Here is a 25,991-nt window from a genome sequence, read left to right as displayed (position 1 = left end):
GCTTGGAATGACCAGCGGGGTCCATTGCCTCCGTGTACTGTCATGGATCAGCGGGTGTGAACCCACTGTGCCACTGACTGGCTATACTCTGGAGGGGCGTGTCTAAGCAACTACCTGGTTTTTACTAGAGCCTCAGATGGTGAGGATAGACTTGAGCCATTAGGATAGCTGCCAGGGGCTACTCCAGAGCAATCCCTGAGCCAGTGGCAGCTGGCCCAGGTGGACCAGGAGGTACCTGAGTAGGTACCGGAAGTACAAGTGTAGTCAGGCAGGTGGAGTCGTTACCAGGAGCAACGGTGCAGGACCGAAGGACTAGGCAGAGGCGTAGTTAGACAGGCAAAAGGTCATGGCAGGCGGCACAGGTACAGGTCAGGGAATCTGGATCGGCAACAGGAGAGTCAATGCAAGCAGGCAGGGATCAGACGGTTAGCAGAATCCAGGAGCGAGTCAAGAACACACATGAGTATCAGGATCTAGAAAACCACAAGGACTTTGACACTGAGGCATCTGGGAAGAGGTCTGAGCCAGTTAAATACCTGCAGGAGAGCCAGAGTTGGTCAGCGAGGTCACCTGACCTAACCCATACATCCCAGGGAGTGATGCGCTCTACCCTTAGAGCACTGTAACATGAAACCAGCCGAACTAATGCTGTGTCCAGGGCTAAGTGGAAGCTGTGGAGCGGAATCCTCAAAAGCAATCACACCTACAGAAACAGAGCCCAGGACCGCAGTGGTGAAATGGGAAGCACCAGCCACAGGTCACCGCTGAGCGCAGCGCCCGGTACCATGGCAATAAGCGGGGGAACAGCGGTGTACAGCATCCGCTGTTAGAATCTGTATCAATGATACCACATATGGCAATTAAAGTCTTTGCCAGGGGAGTACACAGATCTTATAGGGCCCCATGCAAAACTTAGTACGAGCCCCCCTATCTTACCCAGATGACAAGTATAGGTGCGTCAGTAACTCCCAGAGATCGGTCATGCCAAACTAATTTAATCAGTTTCTATGAGGAGGTAAGTTCTAGACTTGACAGCGGCGAATCAGTGGATGTCGTATACAGTTGCAAGAAAAAGTATGTGAACCCTTTGGAATGATATGGATTCTTGCACAAATTGATCATAAAATGTGATCTGATCTTCATCTAAGTCACAACAATAGACAATCACAGTCGGCTTAAACTAATAACACACAAAGAATTAAATGTTACCATGTTGTTATTGAACACACCATGTAAACATTCACAGTGCAGGTGGAAAAAGTATGTGAACCCCTAGACTAATGACCTCTCCATAAGCTAATTGGAGTGAGGTGTCAGCCAAATGGAGTCCAATCAATGAGATGAGATTGGAGGTGTTGGTTACAGCTGCCTTGCCCTATAAAAAACACACACCAGTTCTGGCTTTGCTTTTAACAAGAAGCATTGCCTGATGTGAATGATGCCTCGCACAAAAGAGCTCTCAGAAGACCTACGATTAAGAATTGTTGACTTGCATAAAGCTGGAAAGGGTTATAAAAGTATCTCCAAAAGCCTTGCTGTTCATCAGTCCACGGTAAGACAAATTGTCTATAAATGGAGAAAGTTCAGCACTGCTGCTACTCTCCCTAGGAGTGGCCGTCCTGTAAAGATGACTGCAAGAGCGCAGCGCAGACTGCTCAATGAGGTGAAGAAGAATCCTAGAGTGTCAGCTAAAGACTTACAAAAGTCTCTGGCATATGCTGACATCCCTGTTAGAGAATCTACGATACGTAAAACACTACACAAGAATGGATTTCATAGGAGGATACCACAGAAAAAGCCACTGCTGTCCAAAAAAAACATTGCTGCACGTTTACAGTTTGCACATGAGCAGCTGGATGTTCCACAGCAGTACTGGCAAAATATTCTGTGGACAGATGAAACCAAAGTTGAGTTGTTTGGAAACAACACACAACACTATGTGTGGAGAAAAAGAGGCACAGCACACCAACCTCAAAACCTCATCCCAACTGTGAGGTATGGTGGTGGGGGCATCATGGTTTGGGGCTGCTTTGCTGTGTCAGGGCCTGGACGGATTGCTATCATCGAAGGAAAAATGAATTCCCAAGTTTATCAAGACATTTTGCAGGAGTACGTAAGGCCATCTGTCCACCAGCTAAAGCTCAACAGAAGATGGGTGTTGCAAGAGGACAACGACCCAAAGCATAAAAGTAAATCAACAACAGAATGGCTTACACAGAAGAAAATCCGCCTTCTGGAGTTACCCAGTCAGAGTCCTGACCTCAACCCGATTGAGATGCTGTGGCATGAGCTCAAGAAAGCGATTCACACCAGACATCCCAAGAATATTGCTGAACTGAAACAGTTCTGTAAAGAGGAATGGTGAAGAATTACTCCTGACCGTTCTGCACGTCTGATCTGCAATTACAGGAAACGTTTGGTGGAAGTAATTGCTGCCAAAAGAGGTTCAACCAGTTATTAAATCCAAGGGTTCACATACTTTTTCCACCTGCACTGTGAATGTTTACATGGTGTGTTCAATAAAAACATGGTAACATTTAATTATTTGTGTGTTATTAGTTTAAGCAGACTGTGATTGTCTATTGTTGCGACTTAGATGAAGATCACATCACATTTTTTGACCAATTTGTGAAGGAATCCATATCATTAAAAAAGGGTTCACATACTTTTTCTTGCAACTGTATCTGGACTTCTCCAAAGCATTTGACACTGTACCACATAAGAGGTTAGTATATAAAATGAGAATGCTCGGACTGGGAGAAAACGTCTGTATGTGGGTAAGTACCTGGCTGAGTAATAGAAAACAGAGGGTGGGTATTACCGGTACACACTCAGATTGGGTCACTGTCACTAGTGGGGTACCTCAGGGGTCAGTATTGGGCCCTATTCTCTTCAACATATTTATTAATGATCTTGTAGAAGGCTTGCACAGTAAAGTATCAATTTTCGCAGATGACACTAAACTGTGTAAAGTAATTAACACTGAAGAGGACAATATACTGTATATATACTACAGAGGACAGTATACTGTATATATATATACTACAGAGGACAATATACTGTATATATACTACAGAGGATAGTATACTGTATATATACTACAGAGGACAGTATACTGTATATATACTACAGAGGACAGTATACTGTATATATATATACTACAGAGGACAGTATACTGTATATATACTACAGAGGACAGTATACTATATATATATATATACTACAGAGGACAGTATACTGTATATATACTACAGAGGAAAGTATACTACTACAGAGGGATCTGGATAGATTGGAGACTTGGGCAGATAAGTGGCAGATGAGGTTTAACACTGACAAATGTAAGGTTATGCACATGGGAAGGAATAATGCAAGTCACCCGTACATACTAAATGGTAAAACACTCGGTAACACTGACATGGAAAAGGATCTAGGAATTTTAATAAACAGCAAACTAAGCTGCAAAAACCAGTGTCAGGCAGCTGCTGCCAAGGCCAACAAGATAATGGGTTGCATCAGAAGGGGCATAGATGGCGGTGATAAGAACATAGTCCTACCACTTTACACATCACTAGTCAGACCACACATGGAGGACTGTGTACAGTTCTGGGCTCCTGTGAACAAGGCAGACATAGCAGAGCTGGAGAGGGTCCAGAGGAGGGCAACTAAAGTAATAACTGGAATGGGGCAACTACAGTACCCTGAAAGATTATCAAAATTTGGGTTATTCACTTTAGAAAAAAGACGACTGAGTGGAGATCTAATTACTATGTATAAATATATCAGGTGTCAGTACAGAGATCACTCCCATCATCTATTTATCCCCAGGACTGTGACTGTGACGAGGGGACATCCTCTGCGTCTGGAGGAAAGAAGGTTTGTACACAAACATAGCAGAGGATTCTTGACGGTAAGAGCAGTGAGACTATGGACTCTTTACTGTAAGAGCAGTGAGACTATGGACTCTTTACTGTAAGAGCAGTGAGACTATGGACTCTTTACTGTAAGAGCAGTGAGACTATGGACTCTTTACTGTAAGAGCAGTGAGACTATGGACTCTTTACTGTAAGAGCAGTGAGACTATGGACTCTATACTGTAAGAGCAGTGAGACTATGGACTCTTTACTGTAAGAGCAGTGAGACTATGGACTCTTTACTGTAAGAGCAGTGAGACTATGGACTCTTTACTGTAAGAGCAGTGAGACTATGGAACACTACTGTAAGAGCAGTGAGACTATGGACTCTTTACTGTAAGAGCAGTGAGACTATGGACTCTTTACTGTAAGAGCAGTGAGACTATGGACTCTATACTGTAAGAGCAGTGAGACTATGGAACTCTTTACTGTAAGAGCAGTGAGACTATGGACTCTTTACTGTAAGAGCAGTGAGACTATGGACTCTATACTGTAAGAGCAGTGAAACTATGGACTCTTTACTGTAAGAACAGTGAGACTATGGACTCTTTACTGTAAGAACAGTGAGACTATGGACTCTATACTGTAAGAGCAGTGAGACTATGGACTCTATACTTTAAGAGCAGTGAGACTATGGACTCTTTACTGTAAGAGCAGTGAGACTATGGGTTCTTTACTGTAAGAGCAGTGAGACTATGGACTCTTTACTGTAAGAGCAGTGAGACTATGGACTCTTTACTGTAAGACCAGTGAGACTATGGACTCTTTACTGTAAGAGGAGTGAGACTATGGACTCTTTACTGTAAGAGCAGTGAGACTATGGGCTCTTTACTGTAAGAGCAGTCAGACAATGGACTCTTTACTGTAAGACTAGTGAGACTATGGACTCTTTACTGTAAGAGGAGTGAGACTATGGACTCTTTACTGTAAGAGCAGTGAGACTATGGACTCTTTACTGTAAGAGTAGTGAGACTATGGACTCTTTACTGTAAGAGCAGTGAGACTATGGACTCTTTACTGTAAGAGCAGTGAGACTATGGACTCTTTACTGTAAGAGCAGTGAGACTATGGACTCTTTACTGTAAGAGCAGTGAGACTATGGACTCTATACTGTAAGAGCAGTGAGACTATGGACTCTTTACTATAAGAGCAGTGAGACTATGGACTCCTTACTGTAAGAGCAGTGAGACTATGGACTCTATACTGTAAGAGCAGTGAGACTATGGATTCTTTACGGTAAGAGCAGTGAGACTATGGACTATTTACGGTAAGACCAGTGAGACTATGGACTCTTTACGGTAAGAGCAGTGAGACTATGGACTCTTTACTGTAAGAGCAGTGAGACTATGGACTCTTTACTGTAAGACCAGTGAGACTATGGACTCTTTACTGTAAGAGTAGTGAGACTATGGACTCTTTACTGTAAGAGCAGTGAGACTATGGACTCTTTACTGTAAGAGCAGTGAGACTATGGACTCTTTACTGTAAGAGCAGTGAGACTATGGACTCTTTACTGTAAGAGCAGTGAGACTATGGACTCTATACTGTAAGAGCAGTGAGACTATGGACTCTTTACTATAAGAGCAGTGAGACTATGGACTCCTTACTGTAAGAGCAGTGAGACTATGGACTCTTTACTGTAAGAGCAGTGAGACTATGGATTCTTTACGGTAAGAGCAGTGAGACTATGGACTATTTACGGTAAGACCAGTGAGACTATGGACTCTTTACGGTAAGAGCAGTGAGACTATGGACTCTTTACGGTAAGAGCAGTGAGACTATGGACTCTTTACTGTAAGAGCAGTGAGACTATGGACTCTATACTGTAAGAGCAGTGAGACTATGGACTCTTTACTATAAGAGCAGTGAGACTATGGACTCCTTACTGTAAGAGCAGTGAGACTATGGACTCTTTACTGTAAGAGCAGTGAGACTATGGATTCTTTACGGTAAGAGCAGTGAGACTATGGACTATTTACGGTAAGACCAGTGAGACTATGGACTCTTTACGGTAAGAGCAGTGAGACTATGGACTCTTTACGGTAAGAGCAGTGAGACTATGGACTCTTTACTGTAAGAGCAGTGAGACTATGGACTCTTTACTGTAAGAGCAGTGAGACTATGGAACTCTCTGCCTGAGGAGGTGGTGATGGTGAGTACAATAAAGGAACTCAAGAGGGGCCTGGATGTATTTCTGGAGTGTAATAATATTACAGGCTATGGCGACTAGAGAGGGGTCGTTGATCCAGGGAGTTATTCTGATGCCTGATTGGAGTTAGGAAGTAATTTTTTATTCCCCTAAAGTGAAAAAAAATTGCCTCCTACCTCACATGTTTTTTTTTTGCCTTCCTCTGGATCAACTTGCAGGATGACAGGCCGAACTGGATGGACAAATGTCTTTTCTCGGCCTTATGTACTATGTTACTATGTTACACAAAGTGCAACTACACAGATTTATATAAAGCAGAAACATTTTTTATAAATATCAACTGTAATAAATATTTCCTTTGGTGCTTCAAAATTACCGTGCTCATTCTCAACACTATATTTCTCCATATAGTTACAGCAGAAAACAGGCAAAAATATATTGATTAATCTCCTGCTATTACAAAGAGGTCTGCCTGCAACCACCACTAGGGGGAGCTGATGGCATCTCTGTGTATTGAGCTCCCCCTAGTGGTTGCTGTTTGATAATGCAGTGTTTAGTTTCGTTCAGAGAAGTTCAGAGTGGACCCCATATCCCCAGGGCCCTGTAGCAGGTTCGTGATCTGCCTACCTTGCAGGTAAACCACTTTTCCCTGCTACCTCTGCATCCCCTATAGCTTCCCCCCTGATAGCATATTAGATTTACCTACATAAACTTAGGGAACAACTGATTTTTGTGACATTTTTTATTATTCAGTGTGCAGCAGTTGCCAACTCCCCAGCTGAAGGATGATCTGAAAGAAATACTTCATACTGCCACACAGCTTACAAGTAAGTGTCCACAGATCCAGCATGTCTGTATGGCGGCCGGTAGGACCCCCGTCAAAGAAAAGCGATGAGCAGGTTTTCTAGAGTAGCCTTCGCCTCCTATAAGACAATGGAGGACGATACACGTTCTAGCATCTCAGCCTCCCATGACTTTTATGCAGAATCTGTTATTGAAAATACAAGCATTCAGGCTCAGACTGGCCCCTGAGCACGGTGGGCCCCGAGTCTCCCACCCCCTGCACAAGTGGCACATGGCACAGTAGACTGACTGCACTACATATAGATAGGCCGTGTACAGCATCGCAACCAGACTGCGTTCACATGCATCGGGTTTTCCAAGTCTTTACAACAGATGAGCTATCATCTGGATAGGTCATCAGTATTTGATGTGTGGTGGTCCGACACTCGAGACCCCCCGATCAGCTGTTTGAGAAGGCACCGGATCTCCTGTGAGCGCCACAGCCTTCTCCCTGCTCACCAAGCCCAGCATCATACATTGTATAGCGGCCGCGCTTGTTATCGGGCTCAGCCTTATTCACTTCAATGGGTCTGAGCTGCTCCTAGGTCATGTGACCGATGAACATGACATCACTGGCCTAGGAAAAGCTGGAGAAGTTCACGGTGATGCTGTGAGTGCCGGTGCCTGCTCAAACAGCTGATCGGCAGGGGTCTAGGCTGTCGGACCCCCACTGATCAGATACTGGTGATCTATCCAGAGGACAGGTCATCAGTTATAAAATCTCGGAAAACCCCTTTATCAAAGTCCCCAGTTTATTATTACAGATGCATCAGATGGCTGAGATGACTTCTAGGTACAGAGGCAGGACAGCCAGTATCCTCTTTCATCAGGGACCTGCCTTCTCATAGTCACTGCAGGGGCCCATTAATCAACCATGTGCAAGGTGGCCCCGGAATGAATAGTACTGGTGGGCCCTCAGCATCCCAGTCTGACGTGCAGGCATTAGCAGAACTTTTTTGTAAATGTAATCATGACCCGACAATGGGAGGTTTTCATCTTGTTGCTCTTGTTTCAGCCGTCGATCCCATCGTTGTCCTCACTCATTGGACTCACAAGAACTATCCTCAAGTCGAAGCCATGTTCAGGGACATTGGAACAGAGAAGTTTTTTCCTGTTGAAAATTACACCGAAAAAAATCCAAAGAGAAAAAAGGAAACTGACGAGGAGATCATTCAGATTCTATATGAAGTCATCAGCGATGCTAAGTTCCGAGCTAGCTATCCCCGGGACGCGGATCAGGAGATGATTGATCGGAAGGTGTTTGTACTGAGATATATTCACGACAGAGAACTGATGATTCAGAGACAAACCCTGGACACACATAGATATGTGGAGATCAAGGGGGCGGAGCAGGCCTCCAAACTGAGGAAGGAAGAGGAGGAAAAAGAGCGGCGAAAAAGTGGGGAATTATTTAAGGAAAAATTAGAGAAGATGCGAGGAGAATTCCAGAGACAGCAACTGCGGGACCAGTATGAACACGAAAAGAGAATGAAAGAGCTGCAAAAGAAAGGAAAGAACAGGAAAAACAAATAACAGGACACAAGGTGTAGACGGGAGGACGGTGGCCTCTGTGGTGGCTTTATCCCTCAGGGTGAAGACCCATAGTGCCTCATCTGTAATAGGACAAAAAAACATCAGACAACGGCTGCAAGTAAATTAATTATATGAAGAAAATAATGACCGTAGAAATCCAAAGAGAGAACTGAGTATTAAAGTGTTCCGGTACTGCCTTGTGACATGTCAGAGTGACATATAAAAAGTTCTGGACCATTTAGGGTCTCAGTTCTGAGACCCCCACAGATCTCTAGAACCAGGAGAGAGAAGCACATATCACAGTCTCCCAGGGACGGATTGGCCAGAGTTCTTACAGGGAAATTTCTGGTGGGCCGATGCCCAGGGGGCCACCTGAGCCCTTCTTACCGCCAACAAGTGAAAGTTTTTGGGGATGTATTTTGTGCTGCTGGCAGTATTTTGAGATGGACTGTGGTACTTGGCCCTGTTCGGGTTGTATAATGTGCCACAATATGGTATTGCTAGCCCTGCCCTCCATCAATTTGGACCTGACTACAAAATGGGGCCACTTTTTGTATTTTTTCCAGGGCCACTTTAAGTTCCCAGTCCGCCCCTGCACTCTCCCTCCTTACTGCAAGAGAAGGACGTAATAGAAAGTCTAGGGCCTATCTTATTTCCATCTCCGGCTATGTGAGGGCTTCCATCTTTTTGTTCTAGAGATCAGTGTGGTCTCAGCGCTCAGACCCCAACAATCAAAGCCTTTTTGAACAGACTGACCATTGGGCCTTTAGTGTTTTATACAGAGAAGCCCCAAGTCCCTGCTCCACTTGTGTGGTCTCTACAGGATGATGCTTATCGGCCTCATTCCTCAGAATGTCTCACAGTAATATTGTCTTTATGGCCCACAACAACCAGAGGTATCCCCCTTAGTACTCCCACACCTTAGTCATCCCCCTTAGTGCTCCCACACATTAGTTGTCCTCCTTTGTGGCCCCACACAGTATTTATGCCCTCTTAGTGCCGACAAAAAGTAGTTATGCAACTGGAGTGCCCCCTCACAGAAGTTATGCCCCCTCTGTGACCCCACAGTTTCAGAGAGTTTGTCTCCTATCATTACAGATACTGTGGCTGGACAAATATTCCTCCTCTCTGGAAGGGATGGTAAGGCATGGTGCATCCCAATTAGTGATGAGCGGGAGGTGCCATATTCGATTTCGCGATATTTCGCGAATATTCGATTGAATATTCGTGTTATATTCGTTGAAATCGAATATTCGTAATTTTTCCATTTATCGCGAATAATATGCGATTTAATTAATCGCGTATTGCGATTTTTCTTTTGATAGTATAAGGCAACGTTCCTATGATTAATTGACTATGGCTAGGTTAATATGTGTATTTTACGAATATTCTTAATATTGCTCTAACTTCTTTTAGAATATTCGTAATATTCTAAAAGACAAAGTTAGAGCAATATTACGAATTTTCGTAAAATACACACATAGACTGTAATTTAGCTAATATAGTGCTATAATCCTTTTTTTTTCTCAAATTTTTTTGGCCTCTTCTGAACTTCAGTTTTGGAAAATATGTACACTATTAAAAAAATTACTATAGCACTATATTAGCTAAATTACAATCTATATGTGTATTTTACGAATATTCTTAATATTGCTCTAACTTCGTCTTTTAGAATATTCGTAATATTCTTAAAGACGAAGTTAGAGCAATATTACGAATATTCTAAAAGACGAAGTTAGAGCAATAATATTCCACTTTGGCATACTGCTCCCCGACAAGCGTCCCCGTCACCATGGGAACGCCTGTGGGTTAGAATATACCATCGGATCTGAGGTTTTACGATCTCAGGGAAAACTCAGATCCGATGGTATTTTCTAACCCACAGGCGTTCCCATGGTGACGGGGACGCTTGTCGGGGTGTTGTATGCTGAAGTTGATTAAATAACGATTTTGTCATGCGCTCGGGCACACGTATTAACCATTACGATTTTTCTGTTGTAATATTTGTGAACTCGAATATTATAACCAAGATTATTGGTTTAGATTAGAATAGGACGAATATTCGAAAATTGAATATACAGCAATATATTCTTTATTTTGAATATTCGTCATATTTAGTCCATCTGAAAACGTGATTCCTTCCAGCTTCAATTCAGTTGCTTGTGGGCCAATGGCTCATTGACCCACAAGCAAGAAGCAGGGAGGAATCATATATTTTCAGATGAAAAAAAAACAAAAAAACAAAACGAATATTCGATTTCGCGAATATATGGAACTATATTCGAAATATTCGCGAAATCTCGAAATTGCGATATTCGAGATAAAAATTCGAAATTCGAATATTCGCGCTCAACACTAATCCCAATAGGAAATAAGTCCAGAGAGTCAGGCTCTGCGGTAAACCAGTGTGTTTTTTTACTGGAGGAACTGAAGTACAAAGCAATACTGGCAGTGCACTGAGCTGGCCTCTCCAGTCTCCTCCTGGGCAGAAGAAGGTTTTGCACTGAGGAAAGACCTGAGCTAGCTGTCTCTCTCTCTCTCTCTTAGAAGTCAGGTACCCTGGTTAAATAACAGATGTACTAGCTTAGAAAACCTACATAATAAATTTGCCCTACCCCAATCAGAGGTTTTCTCATACTTAGGCCTCATGTACACGGACGTTTTTTTACACGGTCCGCAAAAACGGGGTCCGTAGGTCCGTCATCCGTGACCGTTTTTTCGTCCGTAGGTCTTCCTTGATTTTTGGAGGATCCACGGACATGAAAAAAAAGTCGTTTTGGTGTCCGCCTGGCCGTGCGGAGCCAAACGGATCCGTCCTGAATTACAATGCAAGTCAATGGGGACGGATCCGTTTGATGTTGACACAATATGGTGCCATTTCAAACGGATCCGTCCCCATTGACTTTCAATGTAAAGTCTGGAGTCCCTTTTATACCATCGGATCAGAGTTTTCTCCAATCCGATGGTATATTCTAACTTGAAGCGTCCCCATCACCATGGGAACGCCTCTATGTTAGAATATACTGTCGGATATGAGTTAGATCGTGAAACCTCATTTCCGACAGTATATTCTAACACAGAGGCGTTCCCATGGTGATGGGGACGCTTCTAGTTAGAATATACTACAAACTGTGTACATGACTGCCCCCTGCTGCCTAGCAGCATCCGATCTCTTACAGGGGGCCGTGATCAGCACAATTAACCCCTCAGGTGCCGCACCTGAAGGTGTTAATTGTACTATCATATCCCCCTGTAAGAGATCAGGGCTGCCAGGCAGCAGGGGGCAGTCTTGTACACAGTTTGTAGTGTATTCTAACTAGAAGCGTCCCCATCACCATGGGAACGCTTCTGTGTTAGAATATACTGTCGGTTCTGAGTTTTCACGAAGTGAAAACTCAGCTTTGAAAAAGCTTTTATGCAGACGGATCTTCGGATCCGTCTGTATAAAAACTAACCTACGGCCACGGATCACGGACACGGATGCCAATCTTGTGTGCATCCGTGTTCTTTCACGGACCCATTGACTTGAATGGGTCCGTGAACCGTTGGCCGTGAAAAAAATAGGACAGGTCATATTTTTTTCACGGCCAGGAAACACGGATCACGGATGCGGCTGCAAAACGGTGCATTTTCCGATTTTTCCACGGACCCATTGAAAGTCAATCGGTCCGCGAAAAAAAACGGAAAACGGCACAACGGCCACGGATGCACACAACGGTCGTGTGCATGAGGCCTAACAGATCAGATATGCGCTAGCTAAAATAATATGGTCTACCGGATCATCCAATTACCCATTGGAAAAGTGGCTTACTCACTCTCTAGCGCCAAACACAAAAAAAAAGGAATATCACATTGTTACCGGATTCTTATACAATCTGGCCCTGATCCTCTAGCAAAATACAAAGCCAAATGGGAAGCCATGCTTAGTATCACCGTACCAGACAATAGTTGGCAAGAAGCATTTGCAATAATACCCCAAATATCCAGATGTTGAAACCATGTTGAGGTATCCAGGAAACTGTTCTATCAGTGGTTCTTGGTCCCAACTAAGGTTTCTTTATTTAATGATACCCCTGATACATGTTGGAGGTGTCAGGAAAAGGGAACCTTCAAGCCTATCTAGTGGGGATGCTCGAAGATCCTGAGTTTTTGGAGAAAAATAGGGAGGTTAATCTCCTATGTGTGCGGCTTCCCTGTCATACTCGAAGCCTCTCTAGCTTTATTGAATATACACCCGAACCAATTTTCGATATTTCACAAAACTATAATATTTTGTTGGTACGAGTCCATGATCGCTTCTTCCTAAGGTACTAGCACAGACTTCAGAAACAGATGGGATGTATGGCTATCATGCAAATTCACAGTTGATCTCTAAATAAACCAAACTTAACGAGCTTTCTTAGCTTGATATTTTATTGATATATAGACACCCATTAAAATGTACCCGGTGATATAAAAGGGTCTCTCAAACTGACCAACTAATGTTATTTGACTTAAGTTATTTTGTGATAACTTTCTCATATTGTTATACAAAGACTATGCATCAGTAAATTATATGTTTACTACTCATATACAGTACAGACCAAAAGTTTGGACACACCTTCTCATTCAAAGAGTTTTCTTTATTTTCATTACTATGAAAATTGTAGATTCACACTGAAGGCATCAAAACTATGAATTAACACATGTGGAATTATATACATAACAAACAAGTGTGAAACAACTGAAAATATGTCATATTCTAGGTTCTTCAAAGTAGCCACCTTTTGCTTTGATTACTGCTTTGCACACTCTTGGCATTCTCTTGATGAGCTTCAAGAGGTAGTCCCTTGAGATGGTTTTCACTTCACAGGTGTGCCCTGTCAGGTTTAATAAGTGGGATTTCTTGCCTTATAAATGGGGTTGGGACCATCAGTTGCGTTGAGGAGAAGTCAGGTGGATACACAGCTGATAGTCCTACTGAATAGACTGTTAGAATTTGTATTATGGCAAGAAAAAAGCAGCTAAGTAAAGAAAAACGAGTGGCCATCATTACTTTAAGAAATAAAGGTCAGTCAGTCAGCCGAAAAATTGGGAAAACTTTGAAAGTAAGGGCTATTTGACCATGAAGGAGAGTGATGGGGTGCTGCACCAAATGACCTGGCCTCCACAGTCACCGGACCTGAACCCAATCGAGATGGTTTGGGGTGAGCTGGACCGCAGAGTGAAGGCAAAAGGGCCAACAAGTGCTAAGCATCTCTGGGAACTCCTTCAAGACTGTTGGAAGACCATTTCAGGTGACTACCTCTTGAAGCTCATCAAGAGAATGCCAAGAGTGTGCAAAGCAGTAATCAAAGCAAAAGGTGGCTACTTTGAAGAACCTAGAATATGACATATTTTCAGTTGTTTCACACTTGTTTGTTATGTATATAATTCCACATGTGTTAATTCATAGTTTTGATGCCTTCATAGTCATGAAAATAAAGAAAACTCTTTGAATGAGAAGGTGTGTCCAAACTTTTGGTCTGTACTGTATGTAAACCTTGCAAAAAACTTATACTGTTTGTAAATTATACCCATGTAACAAAAGCTTACAATAAAAAATTAAGTTTAAAAAAAAAAAAAAGGGCTGATGACCCAGGATCTGTGCAGAGTATCCAGGTCTCAGCATCTTTTTCTGGTCACTCAGTAATCTGGCAGTCTCTCCTCTTCTAAGGACTGTTCCCTAACTGCAGAAAACTAGGCACTCTAACTGCTCTCCTTATATACAGTTTCTAGCTGAACTAGATCTTTCTAATGAGAGCGGTGCTATGGAGAATCACAGCCTAAATTGAACGAATGTTGAAATTTCAATCTCTCATAGACTTGTATACACTGCGTGCAGAATTATTAGGCAAATGAGTATTTTGACCACATCATCCTCTTTATGCATGTTGTCTTACTCCAAGCTGTATAGGCTCGAAAGCCTACTACCAATTAAGCATATTAGGTGATGTGCATCTCTGTAATGAGAAGGGGTGTGGTCTAATGACATCAACACCCTATATTAGGTGTGCATAATTATTAGGCAACTTCCTTTCCTTTGGCAAAATGGGTCAAAAGAAGGACTTGACAGGCTCAGAAAAGTCAAAAATAGTGAGATATCTTGCAGAGGGATGCAGCACTCTTAAAATTGCAAAGCTTCTGAAGCGTGAACATCGAACAATCAAGCGTTTCATTCAAAATAGTCAACAGGGTCGCAAGAAGCGCGTGGAAAAACCAAGGTGCAAAATAACTGCCCATGAACTGAGAAAAGTCAAGCGTGCAGCTGCCAAGATGCCACTTGCCACCAGTTTGGCCATATTTCAGAGCTGCAACATCACTGGAGTGCCCAAAAGCACAAGGTGTGCAATAATCAGAGACATGGCCAAGGTAAGAAAGGCTGAAAGACGACCACCACTGAACAAGACACACAAGCTGAAACGTCAAGACTGGGCCAAGAAATATCTCAAGACTGATTTTTCTAAGGTTTTATGGACTGATGAAATGAGAGTGAGTCTTGATGAGCCAGATGGATGGGCCCGTGGCTGGATTGGTAAAGGGCAGAGAGCTCCAGTCCGACTCAGACGCCAGCAAGGTGGAGGTGGAGTACTGGTTTGGGCTGGTATCATCAAAGTTGAGCTTGTGGGGCCTTTTCGGGTTGAGGATGGAGTCAAGCTCAACTCCCAGTCCTACTGCCAGTTTCTGGAAGACACCTTCTTCAAGCAGTGGTACAGGAAGAAGTCTGCATCCTTCAAGAAAAACATGATTTTCATGCAGGACAATGCTCCATCACACACGTCCAAGTACTCCACAGCGTGGCTGGCAAGAAAGGGTATAAAAGAAGAAAATCGAATGACATGGCCTCCTTGTTCACCTGATCTGAACCCCATTGAGAACCTGTGGTCCATCATCAAATGTGAGATTTACAAGGAGGGAAAACAGTACACCTCTCTGAACAGTGTCTGGGAGGCTGTGGTTGCTGCTGCACGCAATGATGATGGTGAACAGATCAAAACACTGACAGAATCCATGGATGGCAGGCTTTTGAGTGTCCTTGCAAAGAAAGGTGGCTATATTGGTCACTGATTTGTTTTTGTTTTGTTTTTGAATATCAGAAATGTATATTTGTGAATGTTGAGATGTTATATTGGTTTCACTGGTAAAAATAAAAAATTGAAATGGGTATATATTTGTTTTTTGTTAAGTTGCCTAATAATTATGCACAGTAATATTCACCTGCACACACAGATATCCCCCTAAAATAGCTAAAACTAAAAAAAAACTAAAAACTACTTCCAAAAATATTCAGCTTTGATATTAATGAGTTTTTTGGGTTCATTGAGAACATGGTTGTTGTTCAATAATAAAATGAATCCTCAAAAATACAACTTGCCTAATAATTCTTCACTCCCTGTATAGCTTGGAAGAAAGACGAGACAGAGGGGATATGAGAGAAACTGCTAAATACATAAAGGGAATCAACAAGGTAAAAGAGGAGAGAAGATTTAAACGAAGAAAAAATGTTACAAGGTTTAAAAGTAATATCAGGAAGTATTACTTTACTGAGAGAGTAGTGGATGCATGGAATCAGGGCCGGTGCAAGGATTTTTGCCGCCCTAGGCAAGATAAAGATTGAGCCCCCCCCCCCCCCCCTTATCAGATGATCTGCCCATATCATGTTCCACCCCTTTCTCAGCTTTTAAATTAAAAGAACTGCTATGTTTCCCTTAGGGTTAATCCAGCTTCTTGTAGCCGTCTCTTTTTGTGGAATGGAATTGAGGACCCATACATTTCTATGGGGCCGCACAACGTGCGCCCCCGATCCGGAACTGCGGACCCGGATCCGCAATTCTGATCCTGAAAAAAATAGAACATGTCCTATTCTTGTCCGCAATAGTGCCGGCAATGTGCGGTCCGCAAAGTGCGGAACGCACATTGCCGCTGTCTGTGTTTTGTGGATCCGCAAAACACACACGGATGTGTGAATGGACCCTAAATGTGAGGTAAATTAGTTTCCAATGTAGTATTAATAACTAAACAATTACATAATAAACATATTGCATTGTCTACTTACCACCAGGACAATAAGATGATCTGGTCTCTGGCTGCAGTCTGGCTCTTGGTCTGGCTCTGGGGACTCCCTTGTCACTCTCTTCCCCTCCTCCTTTGTCACTCTCTCCCACCCCTCCCTAGTCCCTCCCTTGTTACTCTCTCCCCCCCTCCCTTGTCACTCTCATTATTCCCCCCCCCCTTGTCACTCTCATTATTTCCACCCCCCTCTCTCTTGTCACTCTCATTATTCCCCCCCCTCCCTTGTCACTCTCATTATTTCCACCCCCTCTCTCTTGTCACTCTCATTATTTCCACCCCCCTCCCTTGTCACTCTCATTATTTCCACCCCCCTCTCTCTTGTCGCTCTCATTATTCCACCCCCCTTTCTCTTGTCACTCTCATTATTCCACCCCCCTCTCTCTTGTCACTCTCATTATTTCCCCCCTCTCTCTTGTCACTCTCATTATTTCCCCCCCTCTCTCTTGTCACTCTCATTATTTCCACCCCCCTCTCTCTTGTCACTCTCATTATTCCCCCCCTCCCTTGTCACTCTCATTATTTCCACCCCCTCTCTCTTGTCACTCTCATTATTTCCACCCCCCTCTCTCTTGTCACTCTTATTCCCCCCCTCCCTTGTCACTCTCATTATTTCCACCCCCTCTATCTTGTCACTCTCATTATTTCCCCCCCTCTCCCTTGTCACTCTCATTATTTCCACCCCTTCTCTCTTGTCACTCTCATTATTCCCCCCCTCCCTTGTCACTCTCATTATTTCCACCCCCCCCCCTCTCTTGTCACTCTCATTATTTCCACCCACTCTCTCATCACTCTCATTATTTCCCCCCTCTCTCTTGTCACTCTGATTATTTCCCCCCCTCTCCCTTGTCACTCTCATTATTTCCACCCCCTCTCTCGTCACTCTCATTATTTCCCCCCCCTCTCCCTTGTCACTCTCATTATTCCCCCCCCCCCTCCCTTGTCACTCTCATTATTTCTCCCCCCTCTCCCTTGTCACTCTCATTATTTCTCCCCCCTCTCCCTTGTCACTCTCGATATTTCTCCCCCCTCTCCCTTGTCACTCTCATTATTTCCCCCCCCTCTCCCTTGTCACTCTCATTATTTCTCCCCCCTCTCCCTTGTGACTCTCATTATTTCTCCCCCCTCTCCCTTGTCACTCTCATTATTTCTCCCCCCTCTCCCTTGTCACTCTCATTATTTCTCCCCCCTCTCCCTTGTCACTCTCATTATTTCCCCCCCCTCTCCCTTGTCACTCTCATTATTTCCCCCCCCCTCTCCCTTGTCACTCTCATTATTTCCACCCCCTCTCTCGTCACTCTCATTATTTCCCCCCCTCTCTCTTGTCACTCTCATTATTTCTCCCCCTCTCCCTTGTCACTCTCATTATTTCCCCCCTCTCCCTTGTCACTCATTATTTCCACCCCCCCCTCTACCCTTGTCACTCATTATTTCCACCCCCCTCCCCCCTTGTCACTCATTATTTCCACCCCCCCTCCCCCCTTGTCACTCATTATTTCCACCCCCCTCCCCCCTTGTCACTCATTATTTCCACCCCCCTCCCCCCTTGTCACTCATTATTTCCACCCCCCTCCCCCCTTGTCACTCATTATTTCTACCCCCTCCCCCCTTATTTCACTTAGTGAGCACTTCCTGTCAGTCCGGCCGGGTACAGGAAACAAAAGCTCCTGTACCGCGGATCGGACAGAGCTCGGCCACGCTACATTAACAACAGCAGCACACAGCAGGTGCAGGCAGGATTCTTCAGAGCGGCAAGCGCTCAGCCTTAGCCGCTCAGGCGGCGCCGCATGAGGGGCGCAGCCGGCCGCCCGAACTTATATAAGCAACTTTTTTTTTTTTTTTTTACCGCAACGGGTGCCCCCTGCTGAATGGCGCCCCTTTCACACCCGCACTGAATACTGACCCATTCATTTCTATGGGGCTGTGCACACGAGCGGTGATTTTCACGCATCACTTTTGCGTTGCGTGAAAATCGCAGCATGCTCCTCTTTGTGCGTTTTTCACGTAACGCAGGCCCCATAGAAATGAATGGGGTTGCGTGAAAATCGCAAGCATCCGCAAGCAAGTGCGGATGCGGTGCGATTTTTACGCACGGTTGCTAGGAGACGATCGGGATGGAGACCCGAACCTTATTATTTTCCCTTATAACATGGTTATAAGGGAAAATAATAGCATTCTGAATACAGAATGCTAAGTAAAACAGGGCTGGAGGGGGTTCAAAAAAATAAAAAATCATTTAACTCACCTTAATCCACTTGCTCGCGATGCGGGCATCTCCGTCTGACTCTTTTACTGTATAGGATCTGTGGAGAGCATTAACTATAGTTTAAGGACCTGGGATGACGTCACTCCGGTCATCACATGGTACGTCACATGATCTTTTACCATGGTGATTCACCATGGTAAAAGATCATGTGACGTACCATGTGATGACCAGAGTGACGTCCTCCCAGGTCCTTAAACTATAGTTAATGCTCTCCACAGATCCTATACAGTAAAAGAGTCAGACGGAGATGCCCGCATCGCGAGCAAGTGGATTAAGGTGAGTTAAATGATTTTTTATTTTTTTTAACCCCCTCCAGCCCTGTTTTACTTAGCATTCTGTATTCAGAATGCTATTATTTTCCCTTATAACCATGTTATAAGGGAAAATAATACTATTTACAGAACACCGATCCCAAGCCCGAACTTCTGTGAAGAAGTTCGGGTTTGGGTAGCAAACACGTGCGATTTTTCTCACGCGAGTGCAAAACCCATTACAATGTTTTGCACTCGCGCGGAAAAATCGCGGGTGTTCCCGCAACGCACCCGCACATTTTTCCGCAACGCCCGTGTGAAAGAGGCCTTACTGGTGGTGCCGGCCCTGCATGGAATAGCCTTCCTGCAGAAGTGGTAGCTGCAAATACAGTGGAGGAGTTTAAGCATGCATGGGATAGGCATAAGGCCATCCTTCATATAAGATAGGTCCAGGGACTATTCATAGGATTCAGATATATTGGGCAGACTAGATGGGCCAAATGGTTCTTATCGGCCGACACATTCTATGTTTCTATTTTAGAGGATCCGTTTCTGTCATTAGTTTTTCAACAGTTTGCATAGACTCTACAGGCTTAACTGGTAGTTCAGACACTTGAATTGGAGGATTATGTTTCTCTGCAACAGTCTCGTCTGGAAGGATTCCTCCTGGAGTATCTTTCTCCTTGTTACACAGTTTCCAGCGATTGCGATGAACTATTTGAGGTGATTTGTTTTCTCTGGTGATCTCATAGGTGTCAGTTGCTGGATTAGAGAAAGTTGAAATGATGTAGGGAATAGAGATATCCCGAACTATTCGCCGGCGAGCAGTTCCCTGCGATCATCGCTTGTTCGCTGTTCGCCACGGCGGGCGAACATATGCAATGTTTGGTCCGCCCCCTATACATCATCATTGAGCAAACATTGACCCTGTACCTCACAGTCAGCAGACACATTCCAGCCAATCAGCAGCAGACCCTCCCTCCCAGACCCTCCCACCTCCTATAAAAAAGCAAGGACAGCATCCATCTTAGATTCATTCGGAAGCTGCAGTGTTAGTGAGAGCAGGGACAGTGCTGCTGCTGCTGAATTAATAGGGAAATTGTTAGCTAGGCCAGTGTTCTGTGTCCACTCCAGTCCTCAAAGACTCATCTGCTGTAAGGACAGCATCCTGACAGCACCCCAAAAAGCCCTTTTTAGGGCTAGTACATCAGTCTGCTTTTATTTATTTTTTCTATATATATATTGCAGTTGCCTGCCCGTGTGTGAGAGGCCACAGGCCCACAAACTGTACTGTGTGCACACCACTCATATCGGGTGGCACAGTACCTTGCAGATAAAAAAAGTCATTTAATTTTTCCTCTGTAATATAATTGCAGTTGCCTGCCAGTGAGTGTCAGGCCCACAGACTGTACTGTGCCCACTGCCCACCACTCATATAAGGTGGCACAGTAACTTGCACGCATAGTACCAATAATCTAAAAAAAATTGACAGGCAGAGGCAGGCCACCCCGCAGGGGCCGTCGTGGTCCTGGTGCTGTGATTCCCTTTGGCCCTAGAATAATGCCCAGTGTTCAGAGGCCACGTACCCTGAACTCGAAAAGTTCTGAGAACATAGTTGACTGGCCAACACAGGACACCCAATCTTCTACAGCTTCCGCTCGGAACCTTGACGCACCATCCTCCTCCAGCTCAGCTTCGGGCACCTGCTCTCAAGTTACCACTCGTCCGCCTGCCGCCACCACCAACACTAGCACCACAGCTGCTTCACTTGATCTGTCAGAGGAGTTATTTACACATCAGTTGGAAGAAATGAGTGATGCGCAGCCATTATTGCCAGAGGATGTAGATAACAGGGATATGTCTCAGTCAGGCAGCATTACACACATGGACGTACGGTGTGATGATGATGATGTTGTACCCGCTGCTGCTTCCTTTGCTGAGTGGTCAGATACAAGTGAAGCGGTTGATGATGACGATGTGTCCGTGGATGTCACGTGGGTGCCTGCTCGAAGAGAAGAAGAACAGGGGGAAAGTTCAGATGGGGAGACAGAGAGGAGGAGGAGACCAGTTGGAAGCAGGGGGAGGTCCTCGCAAGGAGCTAGTGGCACAGTCAGACAGCATGTATCGGCACCCGGGGTCAGCCAGACAGCACGCCAATCAACGCATGCTGTTGCCACCACCAGAATGCCGTCATTGCAGAGCTCAGCAGTGTGGCATTTTTTTTGTGTGTCTGCCTCTGATAACAGCGATGCCATTTGCAACCTGTGCCAAAAGAAACTGAGTCGTGGAAGTCCAACACCCACCTAGGTACAACTGCTTTGCGAAGGCACATGATCTCACATCAAAAACGCCTATGGGATCAACACATGAGTACAAGCAGCACACAAACTCAAAGCCGCCATCCTCCTCCTGGTCCAGCATCTTCAGCCACGTCAACCACTGCTGTCCTCCTTGCTCCCTCTCAAACATCCGCCACTCCGCCTCTCACCTTCAACAGTTCCTGCTCATCTGCCCACAGTCAGGTGTCTGTCAAGGAAATGTTTGAGCGTAAGAAGCCAATGTCACAGAGTCACCCCCTTGCCCGGCGTCTGACAGCTGGCTTGTCGGAACTCTTAGCCCGCCAGCTTTTACCATACAAGCTGGTGGAATCTGAGGCCTTCAAAAAATTTGTAGCTATTGGGACACCGCAGTGGAAGGTACCCGGCCGAATTTTTTTTCACGAAAGGCAATCCCCAACCTGTACTCTATTGTGGAAAAGGAAGTCATGGCATGTCTGGCACACAGTGTTGGGGAAAGGTTCCATCTGACCACTGATACCTGGTCTGCAAAGCACGGTCAGGGCAGGTATATCACCTACACTGCGCATTGGGTAAACCTGCTGACGGCTGCCAAGCATGGAATGCGTGGCTCTGCAGCGGAGTTGATGACACCGACACGACTTGCAGGCAGGCCTGCTGCCACCTCCTCTACTCCTCCTACTCCATCCTCTTCCATAACCTCCTCGGCTGAGTCCTCTTCTGCTGCTGCGTCTTGCTCCACATCAACTGCACCCCCCCAGCTCCCCAGGGGCTATTCCACATCCTGGATACGACAATGTCACGCCGTCTTGGGGTTGACTTGCCTGAAAGCAGGGAGTCACACCGGACCAGCACTCCTGTCCGCCCCGAATGCACAGGTGGATCAGTGGCTGACCCCGCACCAACTGGAGATCGGCAAAGTGGTGTGTGACAATGGAAGCAATATATTGGCATTAAATTTGGGCAAGTTGACACATGTGCCGTGCATGGCACATGTGTTGAATCTGATCGTACAACGCTTTGTGTATGAGTACCCAGGCTTACAGGACGTCCTCAAGCAGGCCAGGAAGGTGTGTGGCCATTTCAGGCATTTCTACACGGCCATGGCGCGCTTTTCCGATATTCAGCGGCGAAACAACATGCCAGTGAGGCGCTTGATTTGCGACAGCCCGACACGTTGGAATTCAACACTCCTAATGTTCGACCGCCTGCTCCAACAAGAAAAATCCATCAACGAGTATTTGTATGACCGGGGTGCTAGGACAGCCTCTGCGGAGCTGGGTATTGTTTTGCCACGTTACTGGACGCTAATGCGCAATGCCTGTAGGCTCATGCGTCCTTTTGAGGAGGTGAAAACCCCAGTCAGTCGTACCGAAGGCACCATCAGCGACCTCATCCCATTTGTTTTCTTCCTGGAGCGTGCCCTGAGAAGAGTGCTGGATCAGGAGGTAGATGAGCGTGAAGAGGAAGAGGAAGAGTTGTGGTCACCATCAACACCAGAAACAGCCTTATCATCATCGCTTGCTGGACCTGCGGCAACGCTGGAAGAGGAGTCTGAGGAAGAGGAGTCAGAGGAGGAATGTGGCTTTGAGGAGGAGGAAGACCAACCACAGCAGGCATCCCAGGGTGCTCGTTGTCACCTATCTGGGACCCGTGGTGTTGTACGTGGCTGGGGGGAAGAACAGACCTTCAATGAGATCAGTGAGGACGAGGAACGGGACATGAGTAGCTCGGCACCCAACCTTGTGCAAATGGGGTCTTTCATGCTGTCATGCCTGTTGAGGGACCCTCATATAAAAAGGCTGAAGGAGAACGACCTGTACTGGGTGGCCACGCTACTAGACCCCCGGTATAAGCAGAAAGTGGCTGAAATGTTGCCAAATTACCGGAAGTCGGAAAGGATGCAGCAGTTCCAAAACAAGTTAAAAAGTATGCTTTACACAGTGTATAAGGGTGATGTCACAGCACAACGGGAATCTAACAGGGGAACAGGTGAAAGTAATCCTCCTCCTACCACGACCACGCCGGCAAGGACAGGACTCTTTACAGACGTGTTGTTGATGGAGGACATGCAGAGCTTTTTAAGTCCTACGCATTGCCACAGCCCTTTGGGGTCCACCCTCAGAGAACGACTCGACCGACAGGTAGCAGACTACCTCACCTTAACTGCAGATATCGACACTCTGAGGAGCGATGAACCCCTTGACTACTGGGTGTGCAGGCTTGACCTGTGGCCTGAGCTATCCCAATTTGCGATAGAACTTCTGGCCTGCCCCGCTTCAAGTGTTCTGTCAGAAAGGACCTTCAGCGCAGCAGGAGGTATTGTCACTGAGAAGAGAAGTCGCCTAGGTCAAAAAAGTCTAGATTATCTCACCTTTATTAAGATGAATGAGGCATGGATCCGTAAGGGACTGACAGTGGGGGATGCATTTGACTAAAAAAGGCCGGATGAGATACCTTGGGCTAAAAATGGTCCCTACGCTGCTGTATTTTATCTCTGCATGCCGGATGACTTGCGTGACTTCTCCGCCACCAACTAGGGTTCAAGCCGCAATGTTTTAGTACACTTTCTTCCTGGAAAACATCCATTTTTCCAGCCGCTGCTACAGCAGCGGCTGCAACAATACCTAATTTTTCAGGAATGTGTACATGCCTAATTTTTCTGGCCTCTGGTGCTGCACTGTGGCTGCAAAAACAAAACAGAAAAAAAGGCACATACATGTGTCAATTCCCCTTCGTGATCGTTACCTTGTTCTGGTGAAGGGGCTTGCGTATCACAATGAAGCGATCAACTCTATGAGTGTGTTGGCAATGTTGGCACACCCCTGATGATAAGGTCGTTGCTTCATTGTGAACAGACCAAAAGCAATCGGCTGGATAATTTTTCATAGAAAAAACATAAATTTTCTTTGTGATCATCTAAGGTGATCATTAACCCTTTCAGGACCAAGCCATTTTTCACCTTAAGGACCAGGCTATTTTTTGCAAATCTGAACAGTGTCAGTTTATGTGTGAATAACTTTTTCAGAAAATTTCCAAAACCCATTTTGAAAGCTTTGTTAACCATTTAGGTGTTCCACAAGAGTTATTGGCAAATGGAGATGAAATTTCAGAATTTCAATTTTTTGGGAAATTTTCAATTTTAATCCATTTTTTCCAGTAACAAAGCAAGGGTTAACAGCCAAACAAAACTCATTATTTATGGCCCTGATTCGGTAGTTTACAGAAACACCCCATATGTGGTCATAAACTGCTGTACGGGCACACGGCAGGGTGCAGAAGGAAAGGAATGCCATGCGTTTTTTGGAAGGCAGATTTTGCAGGACTGTTTTTTTTGACACCATGTCCCATTTGAAGCCCCCCTGATGCACCTCTAGAGTAGAAACTCCAAAAAAGTGACCCCATCTAAGAAACTACACCCCTCAAGGTTTATGGCCCTGATTCTGTGGTTTACAGGAACACCCCATATGTGGTTGCAAACTGCTGTACGGGCACACGGCAGGGCGCAGAAGGAAAGGTGCTCCATATGGTTTCTGGAAGGCAGATTTTGCTAGATTGGTTTTTAGACACCATGTCCCATTTAAAGCCCCCTGATGCACCCCTAGGTTAGAAACTCCAAAAAAGTGGCCACATTTTGGAAACTACGGGATAAGGTGGCAGTTTTGTTGGTACTATTTTAGGGTACATATGATTTTTGGTTGCTCTATATTACACTTTTTGTGAGGCAAAGTAACAAAAAATAGAAATTCTGAAATTTCATCTCCATTTGCCATTAACTCTCGTGGAACACTTAAAGGGTTAACAAAGATTGTAAAATCAGTTTTGAATACCTTGAGGGGTGTAGTTTCCAAAATGGGGTCATTTTTTTGAGTTTCTACTCTAGGGGTGCATCAGGGGGGGCTTCAAATGGGACATGGTGTCAAAAAAACAGTCCAGCAAAAACTGCCTTCCAAAAACCATATGGCGCTCCTTTCCTTCTGCGCCCTGACGTGTGGCCATACAGCAGTTTACGACCACATATGGGGCATTTCTATAAACTACAGAATATGGGCAATAAATATTGAGTTTTGTTTGGCTGTTAACCCTTGCTTTGTTACGGAAAGAAATGAATAAAAAATGGAAAATTTGCCAAAAAATAGCTCTTTTGGCACTGTTTTTATTTTTTATTATTTACAACGTTCATCTGACAGGTTAGATCATGTGCTATTTTTATAGAGCAGGTTCTTACAGACGCGGAGATACCTAATATGTATCCTTTTATCATTTATTTAGGTTTTACACAATAATATCATTTTTGAAACCAAAAAAAATCATGTTTTAGTGTCTCCATAGTCTGAGAGCCATAGTTTTTTCAGTTTTTTGGCGATTGTCTCAAGTTGGGTATTATTTTTGCGGGATGAGATGACGGTTAGATTGGTACTATTTTGGGGTGCATATGACTTTTTGATCGCTTGCTATTACACTTTTTGTGATGTAAGGTAACAAAAAAATAGCTATTTTTTTACACCTTTTTTATTAAAAAATAATTACAGTGTTCACCTGAAGGGTTAGGTCATGTGGTATTTTTATAGAGTAGGTTATTATGGACGTGGAAATACCTAATATGTCTACCTTATAATTTATCTAGGTTTTACACAATATCATTTTTGAAAC

The sequence above is a fragment of the Bufo bufo genome, chromosome 7 (genome assembly GCF_905171765.1).
Source record: "Bufo bufo chromosome 7, aBufBuf1.1, whole genome shotgun sequence".
Taxonomy (NCBI): Eukaryota; Metazoa; Chordata; class Amphibia; order Anura; family Bufonidae; genus Bufo; species Bufo bufo.
The sequence above is the reverse complement of the archived record's forward strand: the minus strand, read 5'-3'. Positions refer to the sequence as shown.